The following is a 23,219-nucleotide window of genomic DNA, read 5'->3' on the forward strand; positions in this document are numbered from 1 at the left end:
AAATTACTAAAGTTACATCCAGGTAAAGGGGAATTCTGGCTAAATGAACTTAAGATTCTTGCTGAAGGCAGGCCAGGGTGATGTGACACCAGCCAAGCATAGAAGATGAGAAATTTGATCCAGTATGGAGGGTGATCAGATATTGAGGGTGAGGGTCCTTGCTAAACCAATTTAGCAGGAATTTTTCTAAAACTGAGCAACAAAAAGACTGTTGTAATATTCTAAAGGCTGAGGCCAAGCTGAGAAGAAAGTTCAGAGAAGCCTGACTAAAGTTTGGTCAAGGAGGGTGTCTTATCAGATTTTTTTCTTTTCTTTTTTTAAATATCAAAAGTATTTTACAGAGGCTTAGTCTGAGTTGAAGCCTTGAACTAGAATCCCCTCTTTCTGCAATGCTGAGAATCTCAGACTTTGGAATTTCTCCATAAGCTTGATGGATTGTTTGACCCCAGGAATGAATTCTGCATGAACAAAGCCCCTGATGTCAAAGGAACCAGTCCTTTCTTGTCATCAGTTGTGATTTCGATATATCAGTGTTGTAGGTGATCCTGGGGTTTGGTGAGAACCACTGCAGACCCTGACACTTATTTTCCAGGTCATATTGGAAAACACATGGTTCATTGCCACTTATTCTATTCCTGAGGAATGTACCATTTGTTCAGCTGTCCTTAAAAGATAAGGACAAAAGAGGCATAGATCTTTTCCATTTCTATCTATCACTCAAACGTGTGTGGTGCAACCTTCATGTTCAAATTTTCTCTAAGGGAAGAGTCTGTTTCTTTATCTAAATTTAACTCTGCAGCCCGGTTAGTCACCCAGGTGAATTAGCCACAGTGCTGACTGCCTAAACATTTTTATTGATCTTATAGATGCCATTCCTGCCTCTAAATTTGTTTTTGTTTAAAATGATTGTTCTGGAACAAACTCCATCTTTTTCCCAAACACATCCTTTACGGTTTAATTTCATTTGGTATTTTAGTATTCTTTGCACTCAATGATTCTTATACATAGTTTCAAGAGAAATAAAATGTATTTCGTGATCATAAGTTCTTAATACTGATTGACCAGTCTTGAGAGGAGTAAGGTAGGAAGTGGACACCGGAGCCAGCTTTTGTTGAATTGTTACTAGAAGCCAGGAACAAATTATTTTCTCATTAAAACTTTACCGGGGACTTCCCTGGTGGTCCAGTGGTTAAAGGTCTGCCTTGCAATGCAGGAGGCATAGGTTCGATCCCTATTTGGAGAACTAGGATCCCACATGCCTTGGAGCTACAAGTACTAAGCCCGTGAGCCACAAGTACTGAAGTGCACGTGCTCTTGAGCCTTCATGCCACAGCTAGAGAGACCATGTCCAGCAACAGAGACCTCACGCGCCTCGACTAAGACCCGACACAGCCAGGTAGGGTACAATAACTACAAAAACCTAGCAGGTAGACGTTATTATTCCCATTTGGCAAAAAAGAAAACTGAGACTTGGAGAGATTAACTGCTACTTAGCAGTAGGGTTGGGCTTCCCTGGTGGCTCAGATGGTAAAGAATCCACCTGCAATGCAGGAAACCTGGTTTGGGAAAATCCCCTGGAGAAGGGCATGGCAACCCACTCCAGTATTCTTGCCTGGAGAATCCCACAGACAGAGGAGCCTGGCGGGCTACAGTCCGTGGAGTCTCAGAGCCGGACACGACTGAGCAACTAAGCACAGCACAGCACAGTGGTAGGGAAAGGATTCTAACTCAGGGGTTCTAAATTCTAGGACAGTCTAAATGTTTTAGACACCAAAAATCCAGTTCTTAGTGTCCTATATTGTCATTAAAATGTTCTGTCTTGTTGCATAAGGAAGCTGTCTCTTCTGTCCTCCACAGACCCAGCCTCCCCATCAAAGAGCATCTGCTGGTCATTCTAGAGGCAAGCATTTGGTCATTGATTGGTCCTGTCTTTCTTCCAATCATTACAACTTTCTTTTCAGGACTGATTTTTCATGCTTTTTAATCCATAGTATACTTACTTGGAACTCCCTAATACATTCACAGTAGCATTAAAGAAAACCCCCAAACATCACGGGCCACAACAGAGTGAAATATGCTTACACAGGTCAGGTCAACTCAGGGGACAGTAGTGTGGTTACTTCCTGTGTGAGGGTCTCAAGTTCCTGTTAGAATGTTGACTTCCAATATAGATCCTGCCTCCAATCCAATAGCACTGGACTGTTGACTTACATACAAATATGCAAGTGCGTGTATGTGTTCATTTGCACACACAAACATATATATTGTGTGTGTTGGGGAGGTAACTTTGGTCCCCATATCTTTTTCTACTGTTTCTGCCCTTTCAACTTGTGAAGGATGAATATAAGCCAGCCAGAGGCAGAGTGTTTTCGTGAAGGAAAATGCATCAGAGAAGCTTTGAGAAGAGGAAAAGAAGGTTTTATTCAATATTTGTTAGTTGGGGGAGTGGAGCTCAAGATAGCGTTGAAGAGGCAGCCAGGCACCAGCTAATCTAAGACTGTTGTGTCAATTAACTCACTTGATCCTTACAGCAATTCTAGAAAGCAGGTACTATTAGTGTCCACTTTTTACTAATGTAGAAGCTGAGATCCAAAATGTTAAATAACTTTTCCAAGGTAGAGGATGAGATGGTTAGATAGCATCCCCGACTCAATGGACATGAGTTTGAGCAAACTCTGGGAGATGGTGAGGGACAGGGGAGCCTGGCATGCTGCAGTCCATGGTGTTGCAGAGTTGGACACAACTTTGCAACTGAACAACAACAAGGTAGTTCACTTAATAAATATTTGTTGAATGAAATAAAAAGCACTAACTTCATGGTGTTGATTTGAACTTGGGGAAATCTTTAATCCTTAGCATGCAATTGGGTTGATTTCTGGATTCAGTTTTAAATACCTTAAAGTAACTTTAAATACCTTAAGACAGTGGTCCCCAACCTTTTTTGGCATGAGGGACTGGTGTGGAAGACAGTTTTTCCATGGACTGGAGTGGGGAGTGGATGGTTTCAGGATGTTAATTATATTAATTATGCAGTTTATTTCTGTTATTATAACATCAACTCCACATCAGATCATTAGACATTAGGTCCCAGAGGCTGGGGACCCCTGCTTTAAGGTATAAAAATGTTTCTAGTGAACTGATGAATGTACCTTCTTTCTCCTTCAACAGTGACTCATTGGCACGCGAATGAATTTTTCTTTGAATGTTGTTTTACTTCTCTGTAAATTGATATGGTATTATTAACTCTTAGATTCTGTAAATATCAGTGACTTAATTTCCTGAGCCACGATGTCTCAATTCCTACCTATTTCTGTCTTCAGCAGTAAATCGTGGCTCTGTCATCACCTTGGGCCAGTTACTTAAACACTCAGCACATTAAAGAACCAATCAAGTCTGATAAACAAGATACTGGAGGGCAACAGATGTTCTGTATACTGTCAGAACCTGTTGGAGTTCTTCACAGATTCCGAGTCTGAGAACATCCGCTATGGTACAAAGAGAAAGTCTGATGGTACTTGCTTCGGGGGACATTAATCATGGTTTTACACACATTCAAATATTTTAAGTGAATGTCATCAAAGTACACAATATTTCTTTAAAAAGGACGCCTTGAGATCTTTATCTTCTTCATTTCATACCCAATTCATCTTTCACTTCTTTTGGTTTTGCCTTCTATTTCTGGAATCCTTCCATTTCTCTCCTTCTCTTGTCTTACCACTTACCTTGGCTTTCATTCTTTCTTTGTTTTTCGGCCACACCACTTGAGGAATCTTAGGTCCCTGACTGGGGATGGACCCCCAGGGAAGTCCCTTTGGCTCTCATTATCTCTCACATGAATTGCTTCAATAGCATCATAACTAGTTTACCTTCCCCCATTCCGATTCCTTCCCTCTCATAATCCCACAGTGTGATACTTGACAGAATCCATCTCATCCTGATCCTCCCCTTCAGTGGCTTCCTGATACCCTAGAGCTAAGGGTGCAGCTCCGGAAGCCATCCCTGCAAATCCCTGCACTTGGACTCCTTCCCTCTCCAGCCTCACCCTCCCCTGCCACATGCTCCTTGTGTCCTGTGCTCCCCCAGGTAGCCTTCTCGGAGGCCCTTTACCATCCACGCTCTCCTTGCAGTTTTACTCCCTTCTCTCCTCTCCCAGTGGCCCCAGTCCTCCACATCTCAATGCAGGGATCACTTCCTCCAGGAAGCTCGCCTTGACTAAGTTGGCATCCTATTTCTCTATGTTTACTTTGTGTGGTTATGGGTTAATATGTATCTTGTCCGTAAGAATTTGAACTGAACTGATGCCTTTTGTTGCTCTCCACAGTGTCCACAGTGCCTAGTTAGAGGGTGGCACAGTGTAGGAACTTCATAAGTATTTGTTGAATGAAGTGTGCAAAGTCTGAAAGGTCACTATGCATTTTGTGCAATTTCACTAGAGTGCAATGTGGCTCATTTTAAGAGAGATGCACCCTCAGTCACAGCAGCATGCCCTGGTGGGTGTGGACTGTTTCCCAGCAGCTAGAAGCCCTGGTGAAACCGAGCCCTCTCCAGCTTCCTGGCCTGCCTCGAGGGCCTGGTGAACAAATGCACTGTGGGAAGCACTTACTAAGCCAGAAAGTTCTTTACAAACAAGAGACAATATTACAGGTCAGATTCAAGAGCTGAATCACTCCATCCCCCTTGAAGACACTCTCGTGAAAATTAAAATCTAAATTGTCTCGTGTGAGGGAAAACATGGTAAGATCTGTGGACCAATGTTGCCTTTTTTGTAAGTGAAAGCTAGAAACAGAACTTAACCACACAAGAAGCCGTGATTTCCCCACGATAACTGTTGCATCTTGAAATACACTTCGCTTCTTTCAAGCGTGTGTTCTCCCAGGAGTAGCCCCGTCTCTGCAATGTCTGGGGACGGGATGTGAAGGGTTCCAGCTTCAGCAGCCACTCTGTGCAGCTCAGGACCCCACGGGGTCATGATCCCTAAGGCTGGGCCACAGAGGGCAGTAGGGACCACGGAAGGGTATTTCTGCAGAAAGAAAGGTGTTTCTGCATCAGTGCCACCTTTGGAAACTCTAGAGATGGATCCTTGTACGGGCTGGAGGGACAGTGGAAAGGGGAAGATTGGAGCAATAGAAAGATAAGACAGGCCCAAGTGAGGCTTGGATTCTCTGACTGTTACTTTTAATAACAGTGACATTGTAACTGCTGGGGAATATAGGTGGGGGGCTGGGGTGGGTGACTGAGTTCTTGGTTTCCTGCTGTTGTTGCGGGGTTCTGGGCTATTTTCTGCAAGCCTGCATGAACACAGACTTTTTCCTGAGGTGATGTCAGAAACTTAATTAAAGTAACAAGAAATAAAGCTTTTATTGGCAAAGGGTGGCAGTGGAAAAAAATCCTATTTCTTGTCCCCATGATGCCCATCCATTTCTGAGTTGCTAGGGAAGGCCTTTTCCTGGGACTCTTTGCTCTCCTAGTATTTGTGTTGCTCTCTGGGTTCTTTGGAACGTTAGGAGACCAGATCCTAGATACTGGCCACTGAAGTCTAAATCTAGGCAAGTCAGTTATAATTAAGACAGTAAAGGGCCTGGTAGGTAATAAAGAGTGTGAAGACCATGACCAAGAGAGTGTGCTGTTTTTTCCTAACAGAGTTACACAGACACTAAGAACAGTCCTCAGGCGGAGACGAAATGTCTGCCGTTGATGGGACGAGGCTCACTGAACTGTAGCTGTGATCCCTTTCTGTGTCAGCAGCAGACCTTCTGAGCATCTCAGTCACGTATTTAACTTCCCTGAGCTTTCCCCCACCTAGTTTCCCAAATGAGACAATGCAGTGCACCTCAGGAAAAGTGTTTCAGTGAAGAAAGTGTCGGCATTATTATAAGGATTGTTCCTGGCATGGAGAATGACAGTGATGATGTGTTAATGCAAGAAAAGAGAACACTCTGCCTGGTGGCTATTCATTCAAAGGAGGAAGAAAGTCCATCCTAGACCACTCTACTGGCCCGTTGACCTTGGGTCATTTATCTCTGGACACTCCCTTTGCCCTCCTTCCCCTGAAGTCTGTAACCAGCAAGGGCCTGTCTTCTTTATCTTTGTGGAAAGAGGAGCAGATGGAGAGGATGAAATTCCACAGTTCTGAGGTTAGAACCCAGGCAGGCCCCTGGAAAAACTGTCTCCATCTATAAGATTAGTTGAGGAGGATATGAGAGAGACTGTTAGTCCCAGGGCTTCTTAATAAACTTTTTTTTTTTTAAGATCCTTCTTATTTGTTTTTAAAAAACATTTATTTTCATTTATTTTTTGGCTGCGCTGGGTCTTACTTGCAGCACACTGGACCTTTGCTCTTTGTTGTGGCATGCAGAATCTTTTAGATGCAATATAAGAACTCTCAGTTGGTGGTATGTGGGATCTAGTTACCCGAACAGGGATAGAACCTGGGCCCCTTGCCTTGGAAGTACAGTGTCGGGAAGGCCCTCTTAATAAACTTTAGACATTAAAAAACATATCCTTATATATTTATTGTTTTTGAGTGAGAATTTATATCATTTCACAAATTCTGGCAGTAAACCTGTTTTCATGTACTCAGTCTAAATATGAATGGGTCAGTGGTGGAACAGAAGGTGTCTAAAGAGAAGACAGTGTCAGGGAGAAAAACCTTCTTCTCTGTCCAGTTCAGTGTTTTCCTTGAGGGCCTGCGAGTTAAATAGACAAAAAGGCTAGTTAGCAAGAAAAGAAAACAGATTTAATTACCTACGTGGGCAGGGGCGTTCACAAGGCAACGTGACTCAAGGAGGTGGTTGGATTTTAGGGTTTCTGTACCATCATCTTAGAGGATGGGGAGGGACAAAGGGGCATTTCTGGGAGAACAGTTGCTCTTTTGAAAGATAAATGGGCTCACAGGAGAAGAGATGGGCGACACGGTGGTTCAGTGACACCCGTTGCTTGGGTGAGGTGCTGTGTCTCTGGAAGAGACTAGAGTTACTCTCTGGAAAGGGATTAATGGCAATTGAGTTCTTGGAGAAAGCAATGCTTTTAGGCAGATAAGCGATTCCAGGAATGCAAATGCCTACAATTCAAAATAATTCTTATTTCAAAGTGGCATATTTTCAGGTGGCAGGTCCTGTTCAGAGTTTTAATACTACCAATTCTCTGTTTAGGACTCTGTAACAGCTTCTCATCTTACTTGCCTTAAACCTGAGTTACTGCAACCTCTCTCCTCCACCCCAACCAATGCTGCTCTTCAAAAGGGCTTGAGTCAGGGGGTGGGTCTTGACTCTGGACCCCATTGGTCCTCTGCTACCAGGACCGCTCCCTGATGGAGTTTCCAGGATCCCCAGAGAAAGAGAAGCCTGGAGCATTCTATTCTTGTCTCTCCACTTTCTTCTTAGCACCTCTTACATCTGATGTATGTTTACCTGTTTAGTCCACGGGAAGGAAAGTTCCCTGAGAAAAGGACTTTGTTTTATTCACTTCTCTGCCCCTACCCTGCGAAATGTCGCAGTAAATTGTGCTCAGTAAATTGTGAGCAGGGTGGACACTCCTGCTGCCCCCCAAGAGCTTACTGTTCAGACGGCTAGTCGACAGGAAAAGGACACCTCATTTCTGGCGCCATGCATACCAGGCAGGGCAGCATGCCTGGCTTGCCCAGCATGGGAGGTGGAGTAGAAGAGCGCATTTCTGCTGCTCACCTCTCCAACTGTTCTAGGTACCAAATGCATCAGGTTTCTAGAATTAGGCTGAGTGATGGCACTGAAACACTCTTCCCTATGGAAGATCCCTTGGTAACAATGGATCTGCTTTTTAAGTCTGCTTTGACTTAATTCCTGGAAGATTCAAGTACCATCATTTTTTCAGTGTAAAAAGGAGGTTCTTGTTTGTGTGGTATTTGTATGAACTCTGGGTATGTTTTGTATGAATGAGGATAATACTGTTATCAGTCAGGAGGTGTGGTGGATTGTAACAGCCAGCACTGACATATCTCTATGTTCTAGGTAGCATCTTTTCTCCTTCAGCAGACCCCTCTGTGACTCCATGGGGTGCACAAGCGAATAAATTATTCTTCAGCCAGCCTCATTTGGGAATCTGTCCCTTGCAAGTGACAGACTAGTATAGGGGCTGTATTGACAGTGGGTTCATAAATGGATTGAATGAAGATAGTTTTTTTCTGACATTTGTCTATGGCCTCCTCAGTATTTGGTATGACATTTAACATCGAGTAGGTTGGAGAATCCCAGGGAGGGGGGAGCCTGGTGGGACACGACTGAAGTGACAAAGCAGCAGCAGCAGCAGCAGGTGCTCAAAAAATTAGATGACTTGGGACTTCCCTGGTGGTCTGGTGATTAAGAGTCTGCCTTGCCATGCAGGGGACACCGGTTCCATCCATGGTTGGAGAACTGAGATCCCACATGTCGAGGAGAAACTAAGGCTGCGTGCTGTAACTGCTGAGCCCGTGAGCCACAACTAGAGAGTCTGTGTGCCACACTGAACGATCCCAATGATTCAACGAAGATCCTCTGGGTCTGCAGCTAAGACCCCAAGCAGCCAAAAGAAAAAAAAAAAAAAAATTAAATAACTTGAGATCCTTAACACAAAAACATTCACAAAGAGAATACAGAAGTATATTTTGGCTAAAGCTGCAATCTTGGATGAGTATTAATTAGGAGTGTTTTGTTTTCTAATGTGGTATCGTTATAAAAATCCAGTGATGGCAGGATATGTACCCCTAGAAGAATCATTTCTCATTTTATATTGGCTAAGACTAGCCTTCATTTGCTTGCAAATAGCTGTCTTACAGAAAAGATCAGAAGATAGAACCTCAAAATGAATTCCCAGAGGGAAGGAGATGCAGTCTGATGAGTGTAATAGTAACAGTAACCATAATTACAGCCTAGCGCTGACACTGCAAAGCTGGCGCTGAAATGCTTTACATAATCCTCTCACTGAGTCTTTTTGGCACCTGTCCTGTAGGAATTCTCATTCCCATTTTACCGAAGAGGAAACAGAGGCTTAGAGAGATTGATTTAAATGAAAATTGGAGCAGGAGCCTAGAGAATAGCCTGGAATTCCTGCGGGGCTCCCTTGGGAGCTGTCCCTATTGCTGGAGGAAGATCATTAACCTCTCAGGGCCTTCGCTGCAGATTTGGGATTGTTTTGCCATCTCAAAGGCTTAAGGAGATTTATCATTGCTTTTAAACTTTCTAAGCTCAAGGTGCCTGTGCAAACAGTCAGGGGGCTGTGATTCTAACCCCAAGTGGCAGGAACAGCTTTTCAAACCTGAATCCAAAACACTCTACACATAGGGTGACTTGTGTTACAAGGCAAATGCCCTGGTAAATGAGGTTCATCAGAAAACTCCTCAGGTTTCCTTTTCTCTACCTTACAACTTTGAAAGTCCTCCTAGGAGTCAATCCGTAAATGCCCTGTAGACTTTTAGCAACTTCCGCCACCAGAAACTGCCCAGGGGAATGTGACCATCCTTGGACACTACTTGCTTGCCCCTTCTGATTTCTACACGAACTTTCTTTTGTCTAATAGCAGCTTATCTACTTTCAGACCAAGTCGGGGGTGGGGAGGTGAGTTATATTATCTGAAATCCTGAATCAAGAATCATGATAGGCAGGTTTCATTCCTCCCACACCCCCCAGGCTCAAAATCATCTCTCATCAGTGTATCAGGTTGTGAAAAGCCAAACTGACTTGGTGATGGATTGATACTCAGATGAACCAGGTTAGCTCAATCGCCTTTTGAGTAACTGGGAGTTTTGGGAGCTTGGACTGTGAACATTCAGACAGTGTTATTCATTGTAAGGATACTTCCTCCATGTCCTAGGGGGAAACGCACAGTCCTCACCTTCTGAGGTGGAGTTAGGAAGATTTGGGGACATACATGACGATTATCAGGAATTTGAGCATACTGGCCCATCTAAAGCACCAAAGGAATTCTGATTCTAAACACAACTGGGGTTTTATGGACGCACTGAATGTGCAGCAAACTGGGTGTCAGTCACTGTTAATGGGCCATGACCGATGGGAACCTTTCTGCCTCTTTCATCTTCACCCTGAAGTGTTCCCACCCCCACCCCAATGAAAACGTGCTAGAGGGAAAGGAGTTGGGATAATAATTTCCTTTCTTTCCCTCCTCTTGCCTTCTGCTGGCAAGTTCTCCTTTAATAAAAAGCATGATGGGTAAGTGTCAGAGAGTCTAGCTTGAAGTTGGAGACAAAACCCCATCGGAGAATGCCAGACGTCCACCGGGGGAAATTGAAAACTGACTCCTTTCCCCACCCATGGCAGCCCCCACCCTCCCCACTCACTCGGCTGCCCTCGCTCTTCTACAGCCAGACCCTCGAAGCTGAAGATTTTTCAAAGAAGGAGGGTGTGTCGATGCAGCTGCGGCATCAAACAAAAGCAAACAGATTAAATTAATTTAGGCTTCGAAATCAGTCCCATTCTCTAATTCATAAAATACTTCAAACATGGCGAGAAATGTCATCTCCCAGATGATTGAGGCTAATCCACTTTATCTCTTTTTTTTCTCTCACATCTGAATGCAAACTATCAAGACATACCTCACCAGTCAAAATAAACTCCTCATTCCAAACGCTTCCGTCAGCTTTTAATAAGAGTCTTCTCCGCTCTGTACACAAAACAAACTCCTGTTTCGATCAAGCTTAAGGGGCTGCTTGCAAAAAAAAAAAAAAAGAGGGACAATGTACTCATTACAGTCTGTTAAGTTGCCAGCACTCAGCAATTAAAAGGTATGGCCCATGGAAACACTGCAAAACAGCAGTTAGTCTCATTGTCTTCTCATTAACAAGATTGTTATTTTAGCTCTCCAGGTACCAAGCTTCAGAAACAAAGCATTCTTGGCTCCTGGGGTACTCCAGGAAAACAGGGAGCTGTTGACAGCTAGGACTTGTGGAAAGGACCTTTTATACTATAAATAAATTTGCACATCCTTGTGGTTGCAATAAATACACTTCCACACCCATGCTATTGGACTAGATGCAGAAACTATTTAAAGGGACATCAAAAAGTCTTACCCCAGCAAAGGACTTTTGTCCTGCTTATGAAGTCAAAGCTGCTGAGTAATGAATGCCTCCCCTCAGCACACAGAAATTTGGATTTTTTTTACCTGCAGACAGGCTCTGTGGTCGACGCCACAGGCACAGGGCTAGAAGGGATGGTGGAGGCTGTTATTTGCGCTCAGCCTGAGTTCCTCACTGCTTGGCGATCATTTAAAAAACGATGACCCAAATCTTTGCCATTTGCCAAGTGTGAGTACTTTGTGGCCGAGAGGAATGAGGCTCTTTGATTCGTGCATTCCTCCTGGTTTCCCTGTGTGGGTGGAAAAAAAAGGCCAAGAATGTGAGTGATTCAAATTCTCTTACGTTCTGAAGAAACCAAAGGAAGCCATGTATCTTTCCGATTCTGCCAAGATACAGTTTTAAGTTTGACGCCCATATGATTTTTCTTTCATGAGATGGAGACCTTCATGACTTTCCTTATGACTTCACCAGAAAATGTAAAACACTGTTTTTCTATTTAGGTGAGTAGAGGAGGAGAAGTCCTTTTTAAGAGACTAAGCACAGGGGATTTTTTTTTTTCTTCTTAATGATAAAGACAGTATTTACTGTAAGATGAAAAGTGTAATTGCAGTTGCTTAAGGCTTGAACGGGTTTCAGGGAAAAAGTCCCTAAAGTTACTTTCTCAGTAAATTTCTCAGGGGCCTATTGTTTATTTTAACCCGAGCCATAAATTTTCTTCCTAAATGCAGTCTTTCTGTATTGATATTGGGCTGTGAGAGAGACCAGGATCATCTTGCAATTATAATGATACACTGGTTTTAATGGCCAACTTCCATTTTCAGGATTTTGCTAGATAAGACTGTACACTGCTTTGTTAATTAAACTTGATCTTGGAAAACGTGTATATCTTGTATAAAATAAACACACACCCTGAAATTGGTTGTTTTTGATGAAAGGCTCTCCCTAGATATATCCTGTGTGGAGAGAAAAATAAAACTACTTTCAACTAGCAAGAACCAAACACCAAGTACCTTGAAAATCAGATATCTTGCTCCTTATTAAGTCAGATTTAAGAGCATTACTAACTTAAAGCCTGACTGATTTTTTTTTCCACTTTTTTGGAAGAAAAACAAGTCTGGGCATTAAACCCGTAACAGCAATTATTATCTGCATGTGGGTTTAATTATGAAAAAAAATCAGGTTTTTATTTTTCATAATTGTCATCACCATGATCCAATTTCCATGTCAAGCTTGGCGCTGAGTGGAAAGGCTCACAGGCTGCCTCCTACTCTCCCAGGCTTCTCAGGCTCCATGCATGCCCTTCTCCTTGCCCAGTAGTTCTTTTAGCTTCTAGTGGGACCTTCTGAATACGGATTATTGGGAGGAACTTAGCAAAGCTCTTAGGGAGAAGAACAATGTTAATGAGTTCTAGGCGAGAGGAATCCTCAAGACCCAGGACTGAAATCCAGTCTGGGGAAATGTGATGATTCCTTTTGCTCTGACAATAGCTCTGTGCATCAGGGTAGAATATCTGTGCAAACACCAGGGAGGGTTGTTCTAATTTCCTGTAGTCTTATGTGTGTGTGTGTGTGTGTGTGTTGAGAACTATAGTGAATCCAGTGGCCCTATTTGCCACTCTTTAAAGTTAGAGTTTTAATTTTAAAAATATTTATTTTAATTTTATTTATTTGTTTCACTGCGGTGGGTCTTAGTTGTGGCATGTGGAATTTTTTTATCTTTGCTGCGGCATAAGAACTCTTACTAGTTGCAGCACGTGGGATCTAGTTCCCCTACCAGGGATCGAACTCAGGCACTCTGCATTGGGAGCATGGAGTCTTAGCCAGTGGACCACCAGGGAAGTCCCAGTGTTAGACTGTTTAGAATCTGCTTTCTTTTAAAATGGATTTGAGGCAACTTCCAAAACAAACAAAATTGGGTAAAAATCAAGACTGGACAGAAATAAGTCTGGAGCAAGCTTGGGGGCTTTTGGGTCCACACAGTTTCTGGTACAAGTATCAACTCTGTTCTTTGCCTAAGCAGCCGTAGAAAATAGTCAAATCATCTACAGTGTTCGCTGGACCCATAAACAGGCAGCAGGCTGGATGTGCCCATGGGCTGTCATTTTCTGACACTAGTCTAGAATCAGAATCTTAAAATTAAGCTACAGAAAATATTTAGGGTGAACTGTATAACCCGAGGGCCTGCATATTTGCTCAACAGGGTGTAAATTCAGTTGTGAGTTTCCTAAAGGTCAAAGCAAAGAGGAACACTGGCCTTATGTTTAAAAATCACACTTTACACGAGATGAAAGCACACCAGTTGCTCTGGAGAAGTCCTGGCTTTGTGGATTTGAGTCCTGAGAAAGGGGCAATAGGTGGTACAAGGGAAAAAGTCCTCAGCATTGTAAATTCAATAGCCAGATTCATGGAGCTGCTGATAAGCATCCCACCAAGCCAGTCAAGGGTGTGATTCTAAACCATGGTCCAGAAAAAGTGGATTTTTGAGGACATGAGACACCTTACTCGGATTGCTGGTGGTCTAGGCTAGAATCAGTGTGAAATAGACAGTTTAGCTAAAGGAACGAGTTGCCTGCTTGTCCTCCAGACAGCCTCTCTTGAATACTGAATCGTTCAGCTCCCACCCAGCTTCAGGCTGGTGTCAGGATTCCTCAGTGGCCACAAGATGCTCATTCAATTGGGGACAATTAGGTTCCCGCTCCTTCTTTCAGGGTCAGGGCCGATCAGGTTTAGGTCCCCATTCCTGCTCTATCATAAAACACAAAAAGAAGGCAGACGACGATTATTTTCGTGTCTTGTTATGACCTCACCCCCTGGATGATTGGTGTCATAGTGATCACCATTTATTCCATGGTTTCTAGGTCCCAGGGATTTACCTAAGTACCCTCCATACATCATCTCATTTCATCCTTCCAGCCTCATGGGGATACAGGCTACTATTCTTATTCCTTTTCTTTCAGTTGAGAAAGCTGAGGCTCAGAGAGATAGTAGCATAGTACTCATCACTCATTAAGTATCTGGACTTGAACATAGGCTCTAAGTGATTTTATTTTTACTTTTTTTGTCTTTTATTGAAATTGAAGTATGTTGATATATAATAGTATGTAACATCGGTATACAATATGATTCACAAATTTTTAAACAGTTATGCTCTATACTTATTATAAAATATTGGCTGTATTCTCTGGCTCTACTGTATATCCTTGTAGCTTAGTTATTTTATACATAGGAATTTATGCCTCTTAAGTCCCTACCCCTAACTTGTCCCTCCCCCTTCCCACTCTCCACTGGTAACCACTAGTTCTGTATATCTGTGAGCTGGCTTCTTTTTTGTTCACTAGTTTGTTGTATTTTTTACATTCCACATATAAGTGTCTGTCTGACTCTTAAGCCTTTCACAACCATCTCTCTCAATGTTGTTCTCACAACTTCCTGGTTTCCTGACCTTGACCTTCCTCTGTGCACTTCTCCACGGTCTTCAGATTTCCTGGATGCTGAGGCTCACTTGTCTGTCACTGGTTACTTCTGGGAGTGGCTCTTTAGCTTCTAGAACCCTTAGTAGGCCTTGGTGTCTCAAAGTAGTAGAACCTGGCTCAGGTTTTCCCCGTAATTACTCAGTTCTTGACCCTTTACTTGGTTTCTCCTTCCAGGTAGAAGCCACCACCTCCCCACCACCCTTTCTTGGTCACACTTCTCATTACTGCTACTGCCACCTGAACAAAGATGGACTTTTCAGTTCTTGTGCAACTCCTGTAGTCTTTAACAACTGTAGCCTACCTGTGGTTCTCTAGTGACCAACAATAGTAGAGGCGTATACGAATGTGAGAGTTGGACCATAAAGAAGGCTGAGTGCCAAAGAATTGATGCTTTCAAATTGTGGTGCTGGAGAAGCCTCTTGAGAGACCCTCGGGCTGCAAGGTGATCAAACCAGTTAATCGTGAAGGAAATCAACCCTGAATATTCATTGGAAGGACAGATACTGAAGCTGAAGTGCCAATACTTTGTCCACCCGATGCAAAGAGCTGACTCACTGGAAAAGACCATGATGCTGGGAAAGACTGAAGGCAAAAGAAGCAGGGGGCGACAGAGGATGAGATGATTAGATAGCATCATGGACTTAATGGACATGAATGTGAGCAGACTCCTGGAGACAGTGAAGGACAGGGGAGCCTAGTGTGCTGTAGTCCATGGGGTTGTAAACGAGTGAGACATGACTTAGCGACTGAACAACAACCGCAGAGGCATAGTCAACCTCACAGTGACAAAAATGAGATAACACATGGAACATCAGATATTAGCAGAGACTTCATAATAATGTTGGTAGCTTTTCATTGGCTTGGCCATGCGCCACAAATGGAGAATGTTGGTAATTTTCCATGACCGGCTCTGGGCTACATAGAATGTTATTAAACAAACCAGTAAAGATAGAAAGATTCCTGAAATGGCAAGCATTTTCTGTCCCGAGCAATGAAAACTAAATATGCTATTCACATTGCAGACATGTATAACCCATTTGGACTGTTTCAGAAACACAATGGGATGGAATCAATGACTAAGAGAGAATAGAAAATAAAATCCATTCATTCATCCAATCATACACAGGCTAAGAGAAAGTCAAGGTCGTAGCTTGGAAGATAATCTGAGGGCCAAGTCTAAAGAGAGGGGACAAACCAGAAATGGAAGAATTTGCAATGATGTAAAAAGCCAGAAGACATGAGAGCTGCTTGGAATGTGGCCTGAGGAATGGGTCAGGATGAGAAGTTCAAAATTAAGACCCTGGCCAGTGGGAGCCCTGAACTCTATGTGGCACGGGGGCCAGCTTGGCTGCCTGGAGCATAGGGACCACGTGTGGTGAGTGGGGTGATTAACAAGTCAGAAGAATTACTCCTTGGCTGTCAACTGATGTCTTACTCCATTCTCACAAAGTCTGAGATCGCATTAAAATAATAACTTCAGACACTTCCTGGAAGTGGAATAGCTTATCTTGAAAAATTTCAGTGGCGCTTTGGAAGTTGTACTGATTATCTACTGGTTAAAGGTACATTTTTTTGTAATGATGACTCTGTTCTTTGAAAAGCAGAAAATGAAAACAGTCCTCTTCACATTGCAAACTTGAACTTCACATAATGTCATAGTGACCCAGCTAGGATGACACTTCTTAATGCAAAATGCTCATCCAATTCACAAAATCAAGGCAAAAAAATGTCATGACCTACTGTGAGTTGTGTTAATTTTACACAGAACTCGGTATAATTTGAAGTCCTTGGTGCTGATGGACCAGTCACTGAGATGTTGGCTGATATAGGATGGGTGTTGGTCTCTTTTTGCCCACCTTTGAAGAAGCTGTTTCAGAGAGAGGGAGACTTCTCTAAGCCCTCAGGGGAAAATTTCTTCAGAGCAGAACCAAGTTTGGCAAGTCTCTGAGGTCTGGAGTGAAATACAATAAAATTTGCATTTATATAGCACTTCTTATGCTCTTGCTTTATATGTGCTATCCATATTAAATAAAAACACAATTAAGAGTTAGTTCTAAAATACCAGGTCAAACATATCAAACAGAATCAGGAATGGCAATTAGTGCTAGAATACCAGAACAAACAGATGGCTATTGAGTTTGGATTTAAGAAGAGAAATAGGATGTGTCAGCTGCATATCAATAGAGGAGTAATTCTGGAGTTTGGGCAGACAGAGGATGGAAGCTGGGCCACAGAAAGAGCCAAGTTGGGACAGTGGTAAGTCCTGTGCAGAGGGCTTATTAGAAGTCGTGAAAATTCAGTGCCCCCAAAGTTGTTGGGGATGTACCAAGGGTTAAGTGCTCTGCTTTGTGCTGAGGACCCAAAGACAATCAGACTTGAATGCTGTCTGCAAGCCACTTAGGGTCCAGTTAAAAAGAACGCATGCGTGAAACCCCTTGAGGGACCTTCACTCTTCGTGACTGTAAAAGACTTTATTTCAGATATTAAATAAGTCTGTGATGCTCGACCCAAAAGCTGAAAAGAAACTCAGCTCAGATCCCTTCAGTTCAGTTCAGTTCAGTCACTCAGTCGTGTCCAACTCTTTGCGACCTCATGAATCCCAGCACGCCAGGCCTCCCTGTCCATCACCAACTCCCGGAGTTCACTCAGACTCACGTCCATCGAGTCAGTGATGCCATCCAGCCATCTCATCCTCTGTCGTCCCCTTCTCCTCCTGCCCCCAGTCCCTCCCAGCATCAGAGTCTTTTCCAATGAGTCAACTCTTCACATGAGGTGGCCAAAGTACTGGAGTTTCAGCTTTAGCATCATTCCTTCCAAAGAAATCCCAGGGCTGATCTCCTTCAGAATGGATTGGTTGGATCTCCTTGCAATCCCTTACCTGGCTCTTATCTGCTCTGAAACCCAAAACAACTCTGAAAACCAAAAAGATTTTCTTAAGGTGGAGCTCAAACTTTGTGATCTTCATTGGTCCCACTTGGTGTGAATATTCGTATGATTCACTGCAGAAATATTGATGTATTTGACTAGGGGAACTTATCCCTGACTCTGCTGGCTGTGTTACATCTAATCTGTTATGGTGGTGTGCATTTGTACTGTTGCAGGAAAGGGAACCCCTTTCAGGGCCCGAAACTGGGCTCTTGTCTAACACTTGGAAAAGAATTGTCCAAGGAGACACGTGCTGACAAAGTAAGAGATTTTATTGGGAAGGGAACTGGGGTGGAGAGCAGTAGGGTAAGGGAACCCAGGAGAACAGCTCTGCGCGTGGCTCGCAGTCTTGGGTTTTATGGTGATGGGATTAGTTTCCGGGTGCTCTTTGGCCAATCATTTTAATTAGAGTCTTTCCTGGTGGTGTGCACATTGCTCAGCCAAGATGGATGTTAGCGAGAGGGATTCTGGGAAGTGGACGGACACGTGGTGTCTCTTTTTGACCTTTTCCGAACTCTTCTGGTTGGTGGTGGCTTTCAGTTCAGTTCAGGTGCTCAGTCGTGTCCGACTCTTTGCAACCCCGTGAATCGCAGCACGCCAGGCCTCCCTGTCCGTCACCAACTCCTGGAGTTCACTCAGACTCACGTCCATCGAGTCCGTGATGCCATCCAGCCATCTCATCCTCGGTTGTCCCCTTCTCCTCCTGCCCCCAATCCCTCCCAGCATCAGAGTCTTTTCCAATGAGTCAACTCTTCGCATGAGGTGGTGGCTTATTAGTTCTGTATTCCTTATCAGAATCTCCTGTCATAAAACAACTCATACAAATGGTTACTATGATGTCTGGCCAGGGTGGGGGTGGGCGGTTTTAATCACTGTGCTTTTTTCTAATAACTCTTCCCTGAGAGACTTCATACTCAAGATATTTTTGGGGATTGGGGTGGAGGTCTTTTTATTTGTAACTTTTTCCTGTTGTACATGGGCACAGGCCTGTCTAGCAGAACAGAAGTCTTTCTCTATCAGATCTAAGTCAAGGTATTTTTTTGGTCTGAAACCAGCATTTACCCTTGTAATAACAGCAATTTAGTTTGAAACTGTTGGCCCCTCTCAGAGATGAAATAGACAGGGGTCAAACAGGAGACCTAACAGGATGGTCTTCTCTAGTCCCCAGAAACAGAAGGCAACGTTTGGGGTGAGGGTTGTAGGGTTTGCGACCCTTTTTGATAGGTTGGTGGTGAAGCAACAGAGCTGTGTTCCAGGAATCTTGTGTTTAGTCTGTAGTTTTGGAGAAGGTAATGGCACCCCACTCCAGTACTCTTGCCTGGAGAATCCTATGGACGGAGGAGCCTGGTGCAGTCCATGGGGTCGCTAGGAGTCGGATATGACTGAGCGACTTCCCTTTCACTTTTCATTTTCATGCACTGGAGAGGGAAGTGGCAACCCACTCCAGTGTTCTTGCCTGGAGAATCCCAGGGACGGGGGAGCCTGGTGGGCTGCCGTCTATGGGGTCACACAGAGTCGGACACGACCGAAGTGACTTAGCAGCAGTGTAGCAGTCTGTAGTTACCATCTTTCACCTGGGTGGGGGCTCTAGTTCTGTAGAAGAACTCAAAGACATTGTTATGCAAATTTTTGAGTAGGAACCAGGACTGTGTCTGGAGGCTGTACCAACCTTTGATTGTTTTTTCTGTTTTTGTATCCCCTCCCTTCTCTGATTAGCAATTGTTTGAATCTACCCTTTGGAACTCAAGGAGGCTGAATGAAGCCTGTAGGAGTTGTTAGGGGAAGCACACTGATTGAAACCGCCCACCCTGGCCAGGCACCATAGTAACCATTTGCACCAGTTGTTTTATGACAGGAGATCCTGATAAGAAATAGGGAACTAATAAGCCACCACCAACTGGAAGAGTTAGGGAAAGGTCGAAAGGAGACACCGCATGTCCGTTCACTTCCCAGAATCCCTCTTGCTAACATCCATCTTGGCTGAGCAATGCATGCGCCACCAGGAAAGACTCTGAATTAGAATGACTGGCCAAAGACCACCCGGAAACTAATCCCATCACCATAAAACCTGAGACTGCGAGCCACGTGCAGAGCTGTTCTCCTGGGTTCCCTTATCCTATTGCTCTCCACCCAGGTTCCCTTCCCAATAAAATCTCTTACTTTGTCAGCACGTGTCTCCTTGGACAATTCTTTTCTGAATGTTAGGCAAGAGCCCAGTTTCAGGCCCCGGAAGGGGTCCCCCTTTCTACAACAGTATTACCTTTCTAAAATTCAAAAAGGTCTGAATTGTGAAATACATCTGACTCCAAAGATTTTGGATAAAGGGTTATGACCTGTCATAAAACGTTTTCTTCTTGGCTTCCATTTCTTCACAGTGCATCACCTAGTCACTCAATATCTGGCTTTGTTCTCCAGGGTCCAGCTGAAATTGCTCTCACCATTACCTCTTTTTGCCAGAGTCCTTCCTTGTTTGCTTGTCCTGTTTGTTGTTGTTTAGTTGCTAAAGCCATGTCCGACTCTTTGGCCTCCCCATGGACTATAACCCACCAGGCTCCTGTGTCCATGGGATTTCCCAGGCAAGATTATTGGAGTGGGTTGCCATTTCCTGCTCTGCTGCATTGGCAGGCAAATTCTTTACCCCCGAGTCACCGGGGAAGCCTTACTTCTCAATCGGGGTACTGACTCTTGGCTTCATCCAGGATGCTGTAGTAGTTACACAACCCTGCAGCCTCCTGCCCAAACCCCTGTTTTTGTCCTCAACTTTCCTAGGAGGTTCTAAGAAATACTTGCAGTGAAGGAACTCTCCAAGCCTGCATCTCTGGTCTGTGCTCACTGCGCGCCTTCCCACCCCACCTCCACCACTCCCAGCTCACCTGTTTTCAGACACCCCGCTGGGCAGGGGTTCTGAATCTACATATGCAAGTCTGCCCTGCCACCAGAATTCCTTTTCCATTGTTGCCTATGTTTACCCATCTCTTTACCTAATTGTCTTGCTAGCACCTCATTTTCAACATCTCCCCTCAAAAGACACCACACACACTTGCATATGTGTGAACTGGTAGGAAGGGGACTGGGTGAGTGAGGGTGGCTGTTGGAGAGAGATTTTGTAAAAAAAAAAAAAAAAGACATCTTTTGATTATTGTACCGCTGTAGGTGTTATTTAAAAATAAAATAATTTATCTTTCAAAAAGGAAATGACTATATGACATTCCAGAAAAAGCAAAACCATGGATGGTAAAAAGATCAGTAGTTAGTAAGAGAGTGGGGGAAATGGTTAAAAGGAGCACAGGGAATTTTTAGGGCAATGAAATGATACTGGCTAATACTGTAAGTGGGGGACATGTGTCACTCTTGTCTGTCAAAGTCCACAGAATGTACAACACCGAGAGTGAACCCTAACGTAAGCTGTGGACTTTGGAGGAGGCTGATGATATAGGTGATGTGTCATGCAGGGTCATTGATCAGAATGAATGAACCACTTGTGGGAAGGTGTCTATAGTGGGTTAGGTGTACCTGTACAGAAATGGGGGGAGATGGGGAACTTTCTGTACTTTCCACTTAGTTTTGCTGCACACTAAAAGCTGCTCAAAAAGATAAAATCTATTAATTGAGAAAAGAAAAGAGCTGTAGGAAGCTTGAGTGCTGGAGTTTTGCATGGGAGGCTGACTATATTTACTAATTGTAGTCAGTGTGGATAAACTGGATGATTCCTAAGAGCAAGAAAGAATCTCCTTCTACCAGCATTCTGTTTCTGTCCACTCACTCGGGCCAGGTCCTCTGGGGTCCCTGTTGACTCTGTCGGGTCCTCAGCTCAGTTGCTCAGTCCAACTCTTTGTGACCCCATGGATTGCAGCACACCAGGCTTCCCCATCCATCATCAACTCCCAGAGCTTGCTCAAACTTATGTCCATTGAGTCGGTGATGCCATCCAACCATCTCATCCTGTGTTGTCCCCTTCTCTTGCCTTCAATCTTTCCCAGCATCAGGGTCTTTTCCACTGACTCAGTTCTTCACATCAGGTAGCCAAAGTATTGGAGTTTCAGCTTCAACATCAGTCCTTCCAATGAATATTCAGGACTGATTTCCTTTAGGATTGACTAGTTTGATCTCCTTGCTGTCCAAGGGGCTCTCGAGAATCTTCTCCAGCACCACAGTTCAAGGTCTAATGAATGTGGGCCTCCCTCCCCTTCTTTTGGAAGGGTCTTTGCACTTGGCTTTGTGTGTGACTTCGGGGCCACCTCTGTGGGTTAGGCTCCCTTGAGTTCAACCCTGGAATTTACCAGAATTAGACATTTCTCCTAGACTTTCTGCCTCTTTTTCTACTGTCCTAATCAATATTGCCAGATAAAATACATTTCCCTGCTTTCTTTGCGTCACTTCTCTCCTCAAAGAAACCTACAATGCCTCTCACATCAAGTAAGTCTGGGCTCCTTCTTGACTAGGGGAGACCCCAGTTTGCCACCTACACCTCCTCACCTCCTTGCCACCTGCCTTTCTTAGTTCTCTCAATTTACTGCCCCCTACTCCTCTCTGTCTCGTGTCCCTCTTCAGCCTGCAAATTGTACAATCTCCCTCCCCCTTCACTCTCCATCTCTAGTCCAACTCCAGTATGGACTTAGAATTATTTTGTTCTTCTAGAGCCCAGGGCCATGTTGGAAGCATAACACTGAACTCTAGTCTTTGGATTTGGTGCTCATAGGAGTATGTGGGTGTAGAAGTGAGAACTACACACCTGGAAGGAACAGTCATGTGACTTCTGCTCTTGTGTCCCATAGCCCAGGCTACTGCCAGTTTGCTGAGAGGGTGTCATTGGGATTTCTGTTTGTGGAACAAACCTTGAAAAGGACCTTAGTGACCATAACTTGCAAGATTGACTTAGATTCTAGACAGTCTCCGGCAGAAGGTTACTTCAAAACTGGCCTCTTCTAGGTTCTCTAGAGGACCCTGTGACTTCTCAAGAGAGGCAGAAGTGTTCCAGAGATGGGGCGCTATGGTATAAGATTAACCTCTCTCAGCTGTGGTCCATGTATGTTTGTGGGAAGTGGGTTTTACACTTGTGCCCCCAACTTTTTTATAACTCTTACAAACCTCAGGAGAGGCAAGAACATGAATGAATCATGTGAACTATAGGCAGAATTCAGCCTGCTGCCTGTGTTTTTATAGGCTGCAGACTAAGAGTGATTTTTATATTTTTTAAGTGTTGAAGAAAATGAAAAGAGGAGTCCCTTGTGACATGTGAACAGTAAATGAAATTCAAATTGCAGTGTCCATAAATAAAGTTTTATTGGAACGCAGTTGGAATATGCAGACTTACTGTCTATGACTGCTTTATGCTATCACAGCAGGGGTGAGCGGAGCCAACAGATGGAGTGGCCTGTAAGAGCCAAATAGTAACTGTCCGGAAAGTTGCCCACCTCTAATTTGAACACTTAGGCACAAAAAGCACTCTGATCCAGGCCGTGATCTTTCTGAAGGGAAATGGGACTTGGAGCTTTCTAATTGCCAGGCCCCCGGAGCTGCAGGGCCCCGGGGAGGTGACATTCAACACAATGGGAAGAGTGCCCCCTAGAGGAGGCCCAGGATCTGATGCAGCCGGGGCGGAGCGGCAGAGGCCTGATTCTGACCATGGCCCAGCTGAGAACTCCCTGGCTGTGCCGATGGCCGAACTCTTCCGGGCCTCAGAGTCTCCCATCTGTACAAGGAGAGGGCTGAACTCTCAGGAGGTCTCAAAGTCCTCCCTCCCTCTCTGCTTCTTCCTAGCAGAATCTTTACTCACATGAA

This window comes from Oryx dammah, unplaced genomic scaffold, assembly GCF_014754425.2.
Source record: "Oryx dammah isolate SB20612 unplaced genomic scaffold, SCBI_Odam_1.1 HiC_scaffold_10, whole genome shotgun sequence".
In the NCBI taxonomy this organism is placed as follows: Eukaryota; Metazoa; Chordata; class Mammalia; order Artiodactyla; family Bovidae; genus Oryx; species Oryx dammah.